We start from the raw sequence: 20570 nt of genomic DNA on the forward strand, positions 1-20570 counted from the left end.
TATATATATATATATATATATATATATATATATATATATATATAATATATATATATATTATTATTATTATTATTATTATTATTATTATTCAATTAAGGTTAACAAAATTACCATTACTGGCGAAAATAAACCTACTATTTTAGCCTAAAAATGTTTCATCAAGCGACACAAACAATATCTGGTCTTCGTCGAGACATTGTCTTTCCCGCCAATATGTTTAAATCTAGTAAGGTTTGGGATAAACATTTTAATTATTATGGTGATAAGTTATACTATTTATATAATTTACTCAAATGAATTGTGTTTATTCCTATAATAATTTATATAAGTGTATTTGTTACATATCAACGCACACATACGCACATATACATATGTATATATGTGTGTGTGTGTGTGTGTTTTGATTGTAAAAGATATGATTGTTTATTGCTTATATCATATACAATTATTTCAAAATGACCACATTTAATTAAGCTGAATAAAATTAGGTTTCAACTTTGGACCATATATATATATATATATATATATATATATATATATATATGGCGACTCATAGACCGCTTTGCAGCGGCATGCAGCATGCAAAGATTCGGCCTAATAATCAGCCTAAAGAAAACTGAGGTCATGTGCTAAGAGGCACACAATGCGCCAAGCATCTGAACTGATGAGGAGACCCTTGCGGTGGTGACAGGTTCACGTACCTTGGTTCGATCATCTCTAGTAACTCCAATCTGGCTCAACTCCAATATGGATACAAGGATCGGCAAGGCAGCGACAGCAATGGCTACCCCACCAAGCAAGTGTGGGACAACGATATGCAAACAGTAGACACCAAGATGAGAGTTTACCTATACGATAGTGAAGCACAGACCATCTACTCATAGGCTAAATTCTTTCTACCTTCGCTGCATCCGCAGACTACTTCGTCGACGTCCTAGCCAAGTTACGGAAGCTCAGAATGTATATCATCTTGATTACCAGACGCCTGCGTTGGTTGGGCCATGTAAGCCGTATGGATGATGGACAGATCCCTAAAAACCTTCTGTTTGGGGAGCTGTCTCTAGCACAAGATCTATCGGCTAAACGGCCTTTGCTACAAGGACGTCTGCAAGCGTAACCTGAGGGTACGCAGTTTTAAACCCTCGAAGCTCGAGACGGATGACTCAGACCATAAGGGCTGGCGGATTACCATCCGACGTGTGGCTGAGATCCGAGAGGAGGAGAACAACACATTGGCAGGAGAAGCGTGCCTGTATAAAAGAGGGCAGATTCAGCTTCGACCCCGGCCGTATAAAAAAGACAGAAAGGCTGCAGCTGCAGCAACTGTGGTAGGTCCTGCGTCTCCAACATCGGCCTGCTCAGCCACACCACAAAATGCAACCTCCTGACCGTATCAGAATGCAGAATTCCATGATTTCTCGAGATTGACGGAGTAAACGACATTATATATATATATATATATATATATATATATATATATAACGTCATTTACTCCGTCAATATATATATATATATATATATATTATAAAGCTGTGTGTGTGTGTGCGTGTGGTTGTGTCTGATCACGAATAGGCTCCTATATAGTTGACTATTTTAAAAAAACTGATTACATATAATGACAGGAGATGTATCGAGACACAGGGATGGGTATGTTTGATCTGGCAGAACTGTGGTTCATTAAAATTGTGGAGTCTGCGATGGCGCCTGGTCCACAAAGGATGGAAATAGAAAATTTAAAATTTGAAATAAAACGTTTACAAGTGTTTTTGATATAGATGTACATAATAATACTTTGATAAGTATGTTTTAACTTAAATAGGGATGGTATAATAAAATTGTACGGTCTGCGTTCGCGCCTTGCCACCATAGAATGGAAATAGGGAAATAGGCACAAACTTTAATAAAGACTTTTCATATCTATCTGCGTAAGTATACTTTGATAATTATGTTTCCGTTTGAAGAAATATGGTATAATAAAATCATGGGGTGTTCGTTCGCACCTGATCTCCATAGAATGAAAATATGTCACAAAGTTTAACAAGGTTTTTTTTTATATAGATCCACAGAATATTGTGATAAGTGTTTCAATGTGAACAGGTATGGTATAATAAATTATGGGGTTTATCTATTTTATTTTTATTTTCATCATATTTTGCTTTGGTTTGGATATCCCCAAATCCAACCCAAATTTACAACCCTTGCTTTTCATAACCTATCATACTGTCATAAATCAGAGTCCATTTTCTGTAGGCTGTTTTTGACCCTAGTCAACGACGGGTATTGTTGCTAGTATATATATATATATATATATATATATATATATATATATATATATATATATATATATATATATAGTTAGCATACTAAAATCACATATATATTTATATGACGTTAATAGTATTGTCTTATTTAATTGTCGGTTATGTAAAATGAATTCTATATAAATATACTTAAGGTTTTGTTATGTTTACTAACGATCTATATATATATATATATATATACATATATATATATATATATATATATATATACTGTGAAAGCAAAATCAAGACATTCAAAAAAGACGTTGATGGCAACAAAAAGTGTATTTCATTTTACTTTACAATTGTTTCCATGTCCAGTCGACAATTCCAAACATTATATCATTTGAATATCGTTTGTATTGTTTATATCGTTTGACAATTTTCAAACACCATCATTTCTTCAGACTTTATGAATAAAAACACTTTTGACAATAAAGCATTTTTGAAGAGAAATAAAAAAGAAAGAAAACGGAAAAATTCCCTTAACGGAAAAAGCATGTGTGAACCATTTACCTGTGCGGTAGCTCCGGAAAAGCCCATTTAAATATTAATATATCGCCTAATTTTCATATCCTTGTTTAAGAACAGAGTCATGAGAAGTTTTTGGTTTAAAACTTATTGGTATATGAAAATGTACGTGATTACACGAACTCAGTATATTACATATAATCTATATATATATATATATATATATATATATATATATATGTGTGTGTGTGTGTGTGTGTGTGTTATCTTTATTTATTATATATGTAAGTGTGTATAAATATATATATATATGTATATGTGTATGTGTGTGTGCATATATATATATAGATATATCAATTTTTATAAATAAATTTTAATGAATAATCTCAATTTATTTGAGTAAATTATATAAATGATAAAGTACATCCCTGTGAAAACACCTCTGCTGTTTAGACATCGCCTCGCATAGTTATCATAGGATCTCTATAATAAAAATTGAAAACAGGATAATAACATTCGAAATATAATAAATAAATAATAACCTAATGAAAAAGTATTAAATATGACATATATAAAAATATAAAATTAAATGCCAACACTTAGACAAAATCTTTATGCAATCACCAAAATATATTTATTATTAAAAACTTTTTCCAGGACGACACATGGTAGATTAAACGTAGGCCTCATCACTGTTACATCTGACCATTATAAAAATATAAGAAAAAAGTGCTAGTAGGCAGGCAGGCTCGAACGCGTACCGATAGGGAGAAAAAGAACGTGAAAAAAGCACGTGACGCCCATCACCAAACCGGAAGTGACGTAGGTTTAAATTAAGTCTAGTCAGTAGAAAACAGGGGATGACTTCGAAAGTCATTCCCTGTTTTCTACTGACTACGGCCTCTTCGTGTAGAAAAATGCCTAATTGAGGGCGAAGGAATTAATGTGTTTGGTCATTTTTTCGTTCAAAGGGTCAAGCGTCAAAACGATATCGATCTCGTGAAAATTCGTGGCCTCTGTCGAAAGTTTTTGGCAGACATACAAAAACACATACATGCATACAGACAGACAGATGATCATTTAAACAAACAGGTGAGATTTACACCATAGGTTTTCTATTTCATTAATGACACTTGTTGTTCCTTGTTCTATGATTGAGAACTTTAAAATGTATTTTCTAGTAACTTGTAACAAATATTATTACTCTCTCGATCTCCCTCTTATACTTTCCGAAACGATCGTACAGATAATTGATTTTGTTGTTGTTCCTTCTTATGAAACAGATTTTTAATTTGGTTGAAATTTAATTGTTCAAATTTTAAATTATAAATGACATTACTTTATATATATATATATATATATATATATATATATATATATATATATATATATATATACTGGCATGGGCATGGGTGCCCGGCGTTGCCCGGGTGTTTTGATGTGTATGCTGAGCAAAAAAAAAAGGTTAATTTTTTTTAACTTTGACCCCTATTATGACCCCTTAAAATTTATTGTTCAGGGCTCAAATAAAGTTATTAAGTTAGATCCATCCCCAAGGAATTTATATCTAAAATTTCACGTGTTTGAACCAAAATTGTAGGAGGAGTTTGGTAGAGTTCTCAAAGGTAAAATAGCTGAACTTTAAGCCCTTAATCGCCAAATTTCTATCCGAAAACGAATCACATCGATTTTCCCAAATCTTAGTACCCTGTATATTAAATTTCGAATCTGTAGGCTTAAAATTGACAGAGTTATTGCGTAGAGAAATGTATACAAACACACACACAGACACGTTCACTTATATATATATATATATATATATATATATATATACTGTAAAATTTGGAAATCCAACCGATTGTCTGGAGTCTGTCAAGGAAGCTGACTTTTAGCGTCGGGCGGAAGGACGTCCGACGAACCACTTTCCATTATCCACAATGAAAAGGTCATAAATCTTCTATTTCCCGTTTAACATTTTATTTACAAACATAAATGCGCTATTTTTCTTATTGGCGCAGTATGTGAACTGGGAATGCCGTGTTCGATTTATTACAACGCCATTGTATCAGTTGCTGTACTGCTCCCTACGGGAAAAGAGAAGACACCGATTGCTCTATACGATGCTAAAGACTACAGTTTACGCTTCTGCGTGGTACATATAGCGTAAGATTGAATCCTGCCAATATTACTTGACTTTCGACCTTTAGTCTGAGATAAGCGTAGTCTCATTTGTCCTTGTTCAGTAAAGAAAAAAAACTCTGTTTAATACTTGTTGTTTCACGACGTTTCGGCCAAATACATTTCTGCCCTTCTCCAGGTTGTTTACATATCCAGTCGCGGTTAACCACCTGACGAAGGCCAGACGAACAGTTAGCAGGAATGTCGTGAAACAACAACTAGATGAGGCTGACAGACCGCAAAAGCAATAAATAAATAATCGACCTTGTCTCTAATATTGCTCTTGTGAAGAGGCTCTAAAATTTGCGATCAGTATGTAGTATCTGTTTCGTCCTGGATCAATGAAGAAGACATTTTTCTAGATTGAACAGATTGTTTTTATTTTGGTCTCAATCACAATGCCCTTAATTAATAGGGGCAATGCACGTAAATAAGGACTCCAACATTGTAATCAAAAATAGAAAACCAAACGAAAATGCGAGAGCGAAATGTATAAGACAAACAGAAAAATGTACATAATTATGGGAGAGAGTAGTGTGATAGTTGATACTGACACACAAAAAAATGCACTGGTGTCGGTTAAATTACAACCGCTGTTTCATCGCCGAAATGTGGCATCCCTGTGCCTGTTTTACAGGTACTTGAATGATAAGTGCTCGTGCGAACTCGCAGCACTAGTACCTATTCGACATAAATACCCCCGATAAACAGTAAAACCACACCCCTATACTGTTGAGATCCCCAGATGCCATAAAGCCTTCTACTCAACTGGCTTATTTTATCGAACTGCTAGGCTTTGGAATTCCCTCCCAGTCATACCTAACTGTACTGACCGGCAGAAATTCAAGTGTAATGTGAACAGACATCTCGTTGCTCAACTTCCAACATAGTACCCTGCAAATCTAGTCCCAAATTTATACCCCTTAGAACGTTGTGGCACTGTGCCTTGTTTGGAGAATTAAAAAAAAAAATCAGTAAAAAAATTTAAAAAATATTCGGCCCTTCTCGTTATCCGTAGCACCAATTAAAACGAAGCCGTTTTTATCCTCCAAAAAGCTTTTTTTGTGAGATCTCTGTTCTAGGAAAACGTCGGGGAGACATTTTTTTATGAATCAGAAAGTATTCATTCAGACGACTTTTTTTCAGATAATTGTTTGCGAGTTATTTCTTTTCTATCATAACTTTCTTATTTATAAGTGCAATATGAATTTTTTCTATCCCAAGTGAATTAAAAAAAAAACAAGAATTGAAAATGCAAAAATATATTTGATCAAAGTGAATAACAATTTGTAATCTTTTAAAAGTAAACAAAAAAAAAACATAAGTAAAACACGTTAAGGTTCCTGTTCCTTGATAGAAGCGCTGGTTGAGTTTGAATAAAATACGTATTAGATACGTTTGAAGCAAAAACCATGCATTATTACAAAATAAACAGATGTTTATTTTGTTTGAAATTTGAAATGTTAAATATATATGTCTTTCTTTTTTGTCATGTTGTTTGTTGGATTATACAATCAGCCATTGGCTGTTTTCACGGTAGGCTTTTCAAATGTCAGAACGGTGCGTTGGTCACACGTAATTCATCTATTGTTTTAAAATTTTATTCAAACTCAACCAGTGCTTCTTCAAGGAACACAAACCCTAACATGAATTCCGCGTGATCGACACACCGTTCCAACATTTAAAAAGACTACCGTAAAAACAGCAAAGGGGCTTCTACTGATTCTATGCTCCAACAACAACGTGGAAAAGAAAAAAAAAGAAGGAAAAAAGACATACTGAAGATGAAGTGTATCTTCGAAATATATTTATGAATTTCAATTTAAATTTCAAACAAAATGAATATCTGTTTATTTTGTAATAATGGGTTGTTTTGGCTTCAAACGTATCTAATACGTATTTATTTTATTTTACAAGTAAAACAATTTGATAAGCCATTAATGTTGGTGGTTCTAAATAGTCCTCACGTCCAGACTGCATTTTTAAAATTCACCAGCCTTGACAATCGGGCTTTAGTAGAGTGTATTCCAATTCCTGCTGTAACTATTCATTGGAACCTGAAATTAGGAGAATTGGTCAGTAATCTCATAAGATGTATAGTAATGTCGTAGTTAAATTTAAATGAATGTACAAAAAGAGTATGGAAACTTATTAAAAACACCGCGTTCGTGTTAAAATAATTTAAGATATAAGTGAAAAATGATAAAATATATAATCACAAAATGCATTCTTAATTACTTACAAAAATGTCTATGTGACCACCACTTCAGGTTTCAGGTCATATCAGACGGCAGCTCTAACTCGAAATCTCGACGCTGCGTATCTCCAGATTTCTAAATTCATGCAAAGTTCTGTAACATGTTCGGACCGGTACTATCGGGACATGTCCGTAAGCGACATCCGAGGAAAAAAGTCATTTATACACCACCCCGATTCTATATAATGACATTTACCCCCCTCCAGTTCGATTAGGTTGTTTTTTTATGCATTTCTATTCAGGTGACATGATTTCTTTCCTTTTTTTTTCTTTTAATTAATCCAAATATTTGAATTTTTAAATTACTAATGTTATATACAATACTAACCATCGCTACTAAAACGGTAAAATTACGCACATTTACACACTTGTTAACATGTAAGGGACCACACATTGTAGACCCGGAGTAAAGAGGCCAATACAAAGAAATAACTCGACTCCGCATTTTCCGTTTAAACAACGACATTTATTTTCGAATACTTTCCTGAATAAAACAATTGGCTTACTTCTATAACGTCTGCCCTCTCAAACGTTATCGTGATCACTAATGTGATCCACCTGAACGTGCTACTCAGTCTGTACACATGTTATTATTTTATATTTTTTTTCTTTTGTCCTGTCGTGACTTTTCTTCGTACACGGCTCGGTCATTTGCATACAGCTGCTATACGCCCATCCGCGCTCTATTACAGAACTATGTAGTTCTCCATTTGATATCTGAGTTTACACTGTCTCGCCCTCTCGAGATACGAGCAGAAAAAAATCAACATCTCCTAACGAGACCGCCTCCTGCGATAAATTAAGTTTTAGTGAAGACCTCTTAGAACTACAACTTCAAACTTTATAGGATATAATGTAAATTTATGTAAGTATTATAGGCAGCATATGTTGAGACTAATAGCCTAATGATGATGGATTAAAAAAAATTACATCCGAAACATTCTGGCAAATATGTACCTCATCATGGTATTTTAAATAAAGTAAATTATACAACAATACAAATCTACTTGATATTGAGCACTATTTTATAAACACCTGAATTTCACTAATTAACATGTAGGAAGACAGAAGTACAATAATTATACACACACACGCATAAACACGTATGTGTGTGTGTGTTTTTTTTTTGTTACACACGTTTACACGCGTGTTAAAATGTAGACACTTGGGACTCAACACGTTGTAGACTCCGTCGCAAAAGAATCCAAGACATGAAATGACTCGATTCACCTTTTTTTTCCGTTGAAGCAACGACATTTATTTTGAAATACTTTCCCAAATATAATGTGATCCTTGGTCTGAGCACACATTCTTCATTTTATATATGTTTCCTTCCTAGCAGTGACGTCACTTGGCACACAGCTCTTCATTTGCATACAACCGCCATACGTGCATCCTAGCTCTGTTTCATGTGTACACATTCTTATAAATAATGCGTGCATCTTTATATATATATATATATATATATATATATAATGCATATATATAAATATAATGTATATATATATACATATAATGTGTATATATATATATATATATATATATATATATATATATATATAGAGAGAGAGAGAGAGAGAGAGAGAGAGAGAAATTGTACATATGGAGAAAGATTTAGTGAAATCCTATACTACACGTAATAAAAGATTAAAGGTACCAGCGTTTATGGATGTTTTTTAATGTTTTTTTGTTTGTTTGTTTGTTTGTTTTTTTGTTTTTGGTTATTGGTTTTGTTTTGTTTTTGTTTTTTGTTTAGTTTTAAACAGCTTTTCCTCGTTTGATTCATGTCAGTCGCCGGCACATTTACAGATAACGCACCGGCCCTCATTGATGAGCAACATGTTTCATCCCATCCTAAAATGGTCTACGAAAATCCAATTCATCACGCCATTCATACACCTTGGTTTTTGATCATCAGAATATATTTCTTTCCGCACGCCTGTACGATGCACGGCGAAACACACCTTTACTACTGTTGCATTATGGTGCCGTTTTTGGAAGCAAACAAACATCTCTTTTCCTCTCTCTCTCTCTCTCTCTCCCTCTCTCTCTCTCTCTCTTTCTCTCTCTCTCTCTGTGATATAAATATATATATATATATATCGCATTCTGAAAATTATATCTATATATATAGATATAATTTTCAGAATGCGATATATATATATATATATATATATATATATATATATATATATACCACTTCAGGTTTCAGGTCATATCAGACGGCAACTCTAACTCGAAATCTCGACGCTGCGTATCTCCAGATTTCTAAATTCATGCAAAGTTCTGTAACATGTTCGGACCGGTACTATCAGGACATGTCCGTAAGCGACATTCGAAGAAAAAAGTCAGAATTTTCAGAATGCTATATATATATATATATATATATATATATATATATATATATATATATATATAATTATATAATTATTTTTTTACTATAATAATTAAATACCTACAGAAACTAATGATTTATCCTTTCGGGAATCTTCAGTGCAGGTTGACACGATTACTACCAGTCGAACGATTTGAACCCCGCAACACGAGACATCTCTGGCTCGATTAGCGAAGACCCAATCTATTTGGTTACCATTAACCGCGTGAAACACCGTTGAATTTTAAACGTCTTAATATTAAATGTTCATTTACGTCAGTCAGACAGTGATCTAATTGTTATACGACGATCTACGCATAAGAGCTAAAGTGACCGACTTTAATTCAACTGAAAGTGCTCAACGATAAGAAACGAATTCCTTAAAGGGGCTGTCATAATTATTTTTTTACTATAATAATTAAATACCTACAGACACTAGTGTTTCATCCTTTCGGGAATCTTCAGTGCAGGGTGCCACGATTAATACCAGTCGAACGATTTGAACCCCGCAACTTTACTATCTATACCCACACTAACATACACACACACTATATATATATACATATATATATATATATATGTGTATATATATATATATATATATATATATATATATAGTGTGTGTGTATGTTAGTGTGGGTATAGATAGTAAAATTTGAGAATATATTTAGCATTTAAGCTCCACAGAATTTTCCGTGTTTAATCCTCGTGAGGATTCGTCAGGCTATTGCAATAAGATAAAACGCGCAAAATTATGAGCAGTTTAATTGTTATGCATATTTTCAAAACTTACTGCCTAGCTCTAGTAAAGTATCGAACACTGCAGAAGTATATACTAAAAATATTTCCATCAAATGTATACATTTATACCATGAAAAGATTTTTTTTTTGTTCTCTTTTTGTTGAATAATTATGAATTAATATGTATTGGTCTCATTTCTCAGTGCAAAATGAAGCATGGCCTAAAAATATAATAACATCTTTAAAACGTTACTATAGATATACGCACGCACACGCACACGCACACATACATAGATAATTATTAGGACAATAAATTTGCCTTTTTGTGAGTGAAGGATTGTACTTTGTTTGATCATAACTATGTTTCATTTCTCGTGTCTCAAAATAGGAAAATAATGATGCGTTTCCTTATGCATTTTAAACGTAAACAACCGTAGTTTTATATGCGATACGTTTATTAGATGCGGTATAATGTGAGATTACTTAATTCATCGAATTAATATCCTAAGTTCTTTGATAAACTTATACTTTTGTTTTTGTCTTGCAGATGAGAGGAAAAACGCGGAGAGATGAATCCACACATGTTCATGATTAAATACAGACTGATAACAAAAATCGACGAAAGATAAATTGAAACGGAAAATGTAAATCTACACAGAACGTAATTAAGAATTCGCAAATAACTTTAAAAAAATGAATCTATGCGACTAACAGAATTTAAAACAACTCTAACACAAAACGAAATAAGACTCTTATATGTTTAAATCCTCATGGAATATCACAGATAAACATTGCGCAGAAATGTGGTAAGTTGTTTTTTTTTTCATTACTTCTTACTTTTCATTTGATTTTAAATCTTCAGATGTTTGCTTAGACAACTGAAGAAATGTTTATCTACAATTTAAAATGTTTTCTCTTCTACAGAAAATGGGTTATCAATTGAAGTGTATTAGAAAATAACATAAAATATAATACATTCTCTCAATACAATTTGATTCAGATAGGGGAGGTAACTCTCCCTCGACAATAGAGCCTCGGAAATGATTTTGGTACAAGATTAGCTTTTAGAAAAATGAAGTTTTGTTTTTATCAAGAAGAGCAAATAAACCGGAATAATTGACTTCTATATTTAAACTTTAATTAAAACCAGAAATCGCTTTTATTCGACAAATTGAATGTTTGAAAATTACATTCGATTTTTAACTATCAAGAGCATAAATGCTAACAAGTCTTACGATGTGTTATCTATTAATTCTGTATCCTATCGGCATCTCCGGTCATTGAATAGTCGGCTGGATATTCTTGGTCTGTCTGTTATCTTCTAATGTATTTTGTCATTAGTAGATGATCTTGTCTTGAAATGAAAAAAGAACCAAGTTTTATATACAACATTTGCTATTTCCACCTGATTACATATATATGTAAATCTAATAGAAGCTGTCCAAGAAAAATCGTAAAATAAACAGTATGTTTTAGTTACTGACTAATCCGTTCTAATCCGTTACGTAAATCTTTTGAAGTTCAATTAAATTCAATAAAATTGGCCCAAAAATAAATCAAGCATGTTTCAGTTGCAATGTAGAGAAAAAGTGATGGACACATCTGTACCGGACAAGACACAGAAAATGAGAATATGGCGACTTTCGTTATCAATATTTAAAATCATGACCGCGTTAGTACTTGTCCTGGACATAGATTTCAAGGTCTGGGAATTCTGATCAAGAAATATCCGGTTCAATCGACATGCGTTTTATGATCATTATTTTGTTGAAACAATGCATATCTTCATCAATAACAAAGCAAAGATGCAATACATAACTGTAAATAACATGCTAGATTTATAAAAAGCATAATTAGAGGTGTGAAAGAGTAGTTCAGTGACATTTTTGTTCACATTACATTTAAATTTCTACATCGTGGTTCAGTCTGGGAAATAGAGAGCAGGAAATATATATTTAAAGAAGGCGGCTTCAAAAAAGAAGCTATAAAAGCGGAATTCTTTTTCTTCATCCATGATCTTGACGGTAAAGGGATAAGATTTTGCTACTTGTCAACTTGGATGTTTACATTGCAGTAAGTTCGTTAGAGAGCAATTTAATTTGAGGTACTTCTTAATCAATCACGGGAATGCAACATTGTGTACACAATATGGGACCGTTTATGTGAGAGATTCTTTCTCACCAACTCGTAAAAGATGTAAGGACTGGTGAATGATGCACGATTCTAAATCAAAAAATACACAGTGTAAATTGTGGCTTTACACAAATACTAGAACGGAAACCTGATGTTAAATCATTGAATGTATATATATATATATATATATATATATATATATATATATATATTAAAATTTAACCATGAAACTTTTATATATATATATATATATATATATATATATATATATATATATGCCGGCTTGATAGCTATAATCTTGTCTTTAATGTATGCCGGCTTGATAGCTATAATCTTGTCTTTGACGATTGGGGGATTCCATCTTTAAAAAAATATTATGACAGGTATATATATATATATATATATATATATATATATATATATAGATAGATAGATAGATAGATAGATAGATAGATAGATAGATAGATAGATGCAGGGTGCCCCCCCCCAAAAAAAAACAAAAGATAAATGGAGGCCATCTAGAACATTTATGATCAAAGTTTCATTCTCGGGCAAAAAACAAAGAAACGGGGCCTAATTAGAGTTGGGTCCGTTTTTTGGGGTCACCCTGTACATATAATTATACCTCACACACACACACACACACACACACACACACACACAAACATATATATATATATATATATATATATATATATATATATATATATATAAGACACTGATAGAATTCAGATGAAAAATCCTGATCGATATTACTTGAAGTAATACTTTCAAGGTGATCCTAGCCAAAAAGGAAAAGCTCAATATTTAAGAATAGAGCAATTTATAAGTTTGGTGGTTAAAATATAAATTCTGAAAAAACAACATTGAAACATATATTCGATTTAAGAATTTATTGCTTGACAAAAGGAATATATAGAAGGGGTTATGTTAATTTCCTTAATCCATAGATTTTCAATAAAGGTTCATATCATCAGAGGAAATAAAATGCGGTTAGCAAAATGTTCATCTGCGAATGGACGCTAATCTTACTTTTCAGCACAATTATTGAAAATAGTTTTTGGAGTGGTTGTGGATAATTATATGGAAAAAATCGAATATATATCTCTATATGTTGTTTTTTCAGAATTTAAAATTTAACCACGAAACTTGGGGGATTCCATCTTTAAAAAAATAGTATGACAGGTAAATATTTATATATATATATATATATATATATATATATATATATATATATATGATGATTGCTGAATCCTTCCAGATGATCGCCGTCACACTGAGTTCTCCCAATCTTGTCCTCCATGCCATCTCAGATGACTCTGCACTCCCGCCGCATATATATATATATATATATATATATATATATTCATACTTATATATACATACATATATGATGACTGCATGATGATTGCAACCTCTTGTCAGACGAGTGCCACTCCCTCAGACACTTAAAGTCCATGAGCCCAAAAATGAATTTTTTTTTTTTTAGTCCTTCCGGTGAATTCACACGCTCAAGCAGGTATGACACTGAAGACGATAATTAATATCAATTATTACATGTATCCAGCATGTCAAACCTCCACACGACACAGCTTTTCCATCGACACAGGACTATTTTTATAGAAAAATGTCTAAGGGAGTATCTATACACAGATGATGTTACAGAGTCTTAGCTTTGTACGACAACTAAGTTTCTCTCTCTCGGTTCAAAATGTTGAGATCCAGCAACAAGTCAGAGCAAGATAGCCAGCAACAAGTTAAACTGTATACCAGCTTAATGCGGGTACTGGTCTCCCGCTTAATGTTTTTTTTAACTCAGAGATTTGCTTCTCCTAGAAGGGTTGCCTTCACCACGACTTCAACACACACATACATACACACAAACACATGCGGTGCTAGTTGACAGTTAACCCCGAAAAAGGGTTCATTCACCCTATATATATATATATACATATATATATACATATATATATATATATATATATATATATATATATATATATATATATATATATATATATATATATATATATATATATATATATATATATATATATATATGATTGTGGCTAAGTAGCTAAGGAAATAGAGTGGAGAGTTGCATGTTTTGGTTTCGATTCTAGCTGATGGCACCCAACGCATATATATATTTTTAGTTTGGATCTCACTAATGTATATATAAGGTTCAATATAATATTCGATCGAAAAGGCTTGAGTTTATGCTCTTTGTTTTTTTTTATATACAGAGGTGTTAAAATATAAAATTTGTAACAAAACAGATTATACGGAAAATAGAAAAATTAAAAAAAGAATCACAAAGCTAAGTGTCTCTGTTGCATTATATATATGTAGACATATATATATATATATATATATATATATATATATATATATATATATATATATATATATATATTGTTTTAACAAAAACCAAGACATCAAGGAATGGATTGATAGCAACAAATAGTGTATTTCATCGTTAAGTACAATTGTTTCAAGACTATTCAGACATTTTAAACATTATGTTGCTTGTAAATTTTCACAAAACAGCCCGAAATCATTTATATATATATATATATATATATATATATATATATATATATATATAAAACATCCAGAAAAATACACAATACTTTCGCACCCCAAGGAAACAAAACATGTAACAAACCCAGGTGCAAATTGTGCAAACACATTAATACTTACGACACATTTACACCTCCAGGCACAAACACTCAACTTAAACTTCTCCCGTTCATCTCCGACAGTCCCAATGTAGTCTACATAATATATTGCACTAGATGCACAAACGTTAACTATGTGGGGAAAACAGGCCGAGAGTTCCGCTTACGATTCAACAACCACAAACAAACAATTAGGGACAAATCCACAGAGAACACAATAGCAATGCACTACACTCTCCTAGACGACAACATAGATAACATGAAATGCATACTTACAGCCGCCAACTTTCAGACACAGCGAAAAAGAACACATTCTTTTCATAAAATCTAAACCGACTAAAGACATTTACTCACAGTACACAGGGCAGAGTTAGTATGCACGGTGGAAGAACAGCTTAGCATTACCCACTAGGAATTTTATTTTGTTTCCGTAATGCCTTTTTTTTTTAGCTTCAACTTATTTTAATTTTCAATATGCGCGCACAAAATGCACAGGTGTAGACAAAGGTGCGTTACCCATTTCCCCTCACAAACCCTATATACTATAGTACCCCTGTCTGAATATATACGCGATTATTATTATTATTATTATTATTATTATTATTATTATTATTATTATTATTATTATCACTACTACTACTATCATTACTATTATTGTTAGTAATATTATTACTACTAAAATTACTTTTACTATGATTACTATTATTATTACTATTACTATTATTACTATTAATATCATTATTCTTGTTGTTTTTACTATTATTTAACTCCTCGTTACAGTATTGCCGTATATCTAACTTTCAGTTTTATTTCCAACATTAAATGTTATAAACGTCTAATTTCTCTAACCGGCATATCGAGCTTCCAATCTTTGTGATAAGTTCTAATTTAAAAACAATGATTTTCCCCTATATCTGCCACTTTATGTATGTATGTATGTATGTATGTATGTATGTATGTATGTACGTCTAGTTAGGTCATGTCATATGCTACTGGTACCATGTAACTATGTACTATCTGCCACATGGTCGGGTCACCGGCAACTAAACTGGTTCCCCCACCAGACTTGTTTAGTGAGGAGGGCCGCTAGTCTTCATGAAGGATTAAAAACAAGACCTTCAAAGGGCGAATGAACCCTTTTTCAGGTTCAATGGCCAACTAGCACCGTGTGTGTTTGTGTGTATGTATGTGTGTGCTGGGGTGGAGAGGGCTCCCGTAAGCCGTGGTGAAGGCAACCTTTCTAGGAGAAGCAAATCTCTGATTTAAAAAACCATAAAGTGGAAGACCAGTACCCGCATTAAGCTGATCTGCAGTTTAACTTGTTGCTGGCTATCTTGCAGTTGCTTGTTGCTGGATCTCAACATTTTGAACCGAGAGAGAGAGAGACTTAGTTGTCGTACAAAGCTAAGACTCTGTAACATCTGTGTATAGATACTCCCTCAGGCATTTTTCTATAAAAATAGTCCTGTGGCGATGGAAGTCATTTTTGGGGTCATGGACTTAAAGTGTCTTAGGGAGTGGCACTTGTCTGACAAGACGTTGCAATCATCATGTATGTATATGTACGTACGTATGTATGTATAAGTATATATGTGTATATGGTTGTTATCATGTGTGTGGGAAAAGAAAGAAAAAGTACAGTCGGAATATTTTAATATGTTCGAACAAAAACAGGAAGAAATTAAGGAAATGAAAATTAACATAAAAAAGAATATTCTTCGTTTATTTATTTAGTTGCGTTTAACATTATATGTGTACATATATCAATTAACGAAAGACACTATAATCTACAGGAAGCGATTAAAAAAATAAAAGCTTGTATGTGTGTGTGTTTGGGGTGCGTGCGGATAGATAATCCAGACAAACAGCGTGTCCTTTGACAACATCTCGAACCTAGAACCATAATGAATCTATAAGTTCAAGCTTTGGTGTGAAGATTCCACTTAGCTTATCATCTACATCTGCTTATCAATCTCCAGGTGTATATACGTACGTCTATAAAAATGTGTGTGCGTATCCTGTGTATGTATGGGTACGTTAAGAAGCATATGTGGTAGTGGGCTTGTGTATATGCATGTGTGTTCACATATGCGCGGGTGGTCGTGGGATGCGTGAGCGTCCAATTCAAAGTTTTATGAAATACTTGGGTTTGAATAGAGGCCACACAAGTTGCCGAAGATTCCAAACAAAAAATGTTGGAAGGGTACAATTCGAATACATTTAAACCTTATTGGCTATACCCGTGCCTCTACAGCTGCTAACCCTGCCCGCCCTACACTCATTCAAACTGAGGAAGACCAAAGGATCGGTGGGAATTATGTACTTTTGGGAGAAACATTCTTGTTTTTTTCCAAAGATTTTTGTATTCCTACACGTCAACAAATATGAAATAAATGCAGAAAAGATATAAACATTTATATATTTTTATTGTATTGATTTTATATATAATAATATATTATTTTCGGGGTCAACGGCCAACTAGCACCGGGTGTGTTTGTGTGTATGTATGTGTGTGCTGAGGTGGAGAGGGCTCCCGTAACCTTATATATATATTAGTGAGATCCAAACTAAAAATATATATATATATATATATATATATATATATATATATATATGCGTTGGGTGCCATCAGCTAGAATCGAAACCAAAACATGCAACTCTCCACTCTATTTCCTTAGCTAATTAGCCGGGCGAATGAACCCTTTTTCGGGGTCAACGGCCAACTAGCACCGCGTGTTTTTGTGTGTATGTATGTGCGTGCTGAGGTGGAGAGGGCTCCCGTAAGCCGTGGTGAAGGCAACCTTTCTAGGAGAAGCAAATTTCTGATGTGCAAGACCATAAAGCGGGATACCAGTACCCGCATTAAGCTGGTTTGCAGTTTAACTCGTTGCTAGCTATCTTTCTCTTGCTTGTTGCTGGATCTCAACATTTTGAACCGAGAGAGAGAGAGAGAGAGAGAGAGAGAGAGAGAGAGAGAGAGTGTGTGTGTGTGTGTGAGAGAGAGAGAGAGAGAGAGAGAAAGACTAGTTGTCGTACAAAGCTAAGACTCTGAAACATCATCTTTGTATAGATCCTTCCTCACGCATTTGTCTATTAAAATGGTCCTGTGGCGATGGAAGTTATTTTTGAGCTCATGGACTCTAAATGTATGAGGGAATGGCACTCGTCTTACAAGACGTTGCAATCATATATATAAATATATATATATATATATATATATATATATATATATATATATATATATATATATATATATATAATAGACACGTATATCAAATACATTTTGAATCATCATACGCAAAAAATAATAAATAATTTAAAAATAATGTTTATCGATGTATTTCGGCAAAGAAACTCGCACTTGTCAAGATTTTTTTTTTCTTCTTACGCCTTAGAATGGTACTTTTAGGCGGAACACGTGCATTTCCTTGTTGTTTTTTATAGTCCAAAAATGCACTTGATGTGTGCTAAAGCAATAATTGGTTGGTTTTCTGTTTGAAATCGTTGGTAAATAGGAAATAAAATAGAACACTATATTAAATAGGTTTTTTTAAGCCATCCAAAGCAAAATATAATAAACGATTCAAAAATAATGTTTATCGATATATTTCGGCGAAGAAACTCACTCGTGTAAAGATGTGTTTGTTTTGTCTTTTTTTTATTACGCCTCATGATGGTACTTTTAGGCAGGATTCGTCCGTTTAGTTGTTGTTAACGGTTTTTTTTTAAAGTCCAGGAATGCATATGGCGTGTGCTAAAGGAATAATTGTGTTCTGTCTAAAAGTACCATTATTAAGCGTAAGAGGAAAAAAAAAACAATCTTGACGAAGTCGAGTTTCTTCACCGGAATATATCGATAAACATTATTTTTTTTTTTATATAATTTTTTGTGTTGGGTGGCTTCAAAACGTATATTAAATACGTGTTCTATTTGATTTTCTATTTACACGGACTTTAAAACAGGAAACTAATTTATACATATATATATATATATATATATATATATATATATATATATATATATATATATATATATGTCATCGGACTATCCATTCATGTGAAATATTTTTATCATTTTTCTTTTACCTCCTACTCCCCTTACCTCACCTTTTTTTTTTAACCAAGTAAGATCTGTGACTTACTTGTAGTTTCACTAAATACTTTTATATGCAAAATTCGATCCCGCATTTTGCTAATTCCTGCCCTCTGATGAGAAGGAGAGTATTTCTTCGAGACTCCGCGGATTAAGGACTATCCACTTATCTTGTGCTTCCTTTTTTAAATTAAATATGTTTTTGACTCTTTTTCCAAGATGTCTTTTAACATGTTTTATTAATCATTTGTTCATATTATAAGCTCTATTTCCTTTTCGGTTTTATTGAGCTTTTACATCTGGTTGAGATTACTTTACTTGTAAATATTAACTCTTTAATATTTATAATATATTTTAATTTTAAGTTTACCATTTTGATTACCTTGGTAAATTTATTGTAATTTATATATATATATATATATATATATATATATATATATATATATATATATATATATATATATATATCAGGGAGACAAAAAATTATTGCGGTTTTTAACTTTTAACTTCAGAGGTACATATCTCGACTCAAAAAAATATTGATCGAAATAAGTACCCTCATAATTATCACACTTCTGCTAACAAAAAAAAGTGTAGGTTTGCCAGTAACGTAAAACGACTCTTTTGATATCGCTTAGGTTTTTGGAGGCATTTCCCACGTAAAAATTGAAAAGATGCTTTAAAATGCTGTAATCGGTAAGTGACCAGTCTGGAGAGTATGGCGAGTGAGGCAGATTTTTGTAGTGTAAATCGGACCAAAAAGGATCGGTTTTCCAACGTGGTGTTGGGCATTGTCGTGGAGCAGAATTGGGGCTTTTCTGTTCACTAATAAATCGTGTTGTTGTTGAAGTTTCTGATGCATTTAATCCATTTGTTGACAGTATTCCTCCACCGTAATGGTTTCGCCTGCATTCAAAAAGCTGTAATGGCTTAGACAGGTCGCAAACCAGACTGTCGTAGATCACCAAACAGTCAATATGACCTTCTTTTGACTCTGGCTCGGGGAAGTATCGTGGAGCTTCGTCGATGTCTAACAACTAAGCGATAGTGATAATATGTTTTTTGTTTTATTTTGTTTTCGCTTTTTTACGGAACGCGTGTATATATTTACACACATTGTAAGCTGCTGATTTTCGGAGAATGAATATAGGATTTAAAATATAAATTATGTAATATTCTCTTAGATTTATAATATGAAATTCCTGCTTGAAAGTTATATTATATTATATATATATATATATATATATATATATATATATATATATATATATTACACAGTGATAACCACTTATCAAGGCCCGGATTTGATGAAGTGTTTACTTAAGGGGGCGGTTCATTAGGA

General features: G+C 32.7%; 1 protein-coding gene across 2 annotated transcripts in view; it reads left to right on the forward strand.

The window, feature by feature from the left end:
- The window catches only part of LOC145297585 (uncharacterized), a 1245286-nt gene that overhangs the window by 1002430 nt on the left and 222286 nt on the right, over positions 1-20570 (forward strand). For both annotated transcript variants that reach the window (XM_080143628.1, XM_080143629.1), the window contains exon 5: positions 10869-11127. The gene's annotated coding sequence lies outside the window, so the exon portion shown is untranslated. The remainder of the gene's footprint in view (positions 1-10868; positions 11128-20570) is intronic.

Source organism: Euprymna scolopes, chromosome 18, assembly GCF_053919585.1.
Source record: "Euprymna scolopes isolate OS-2025 chromosome 18, ASM5391958v1, whole genome shotgun sequence".
Lineage (NCBI taxonomy): Eukaryota > Metazoa > Mollusca > Cephalopoda > Sepiida > Sepiolidae > Euprymna > Euprymna scolopes.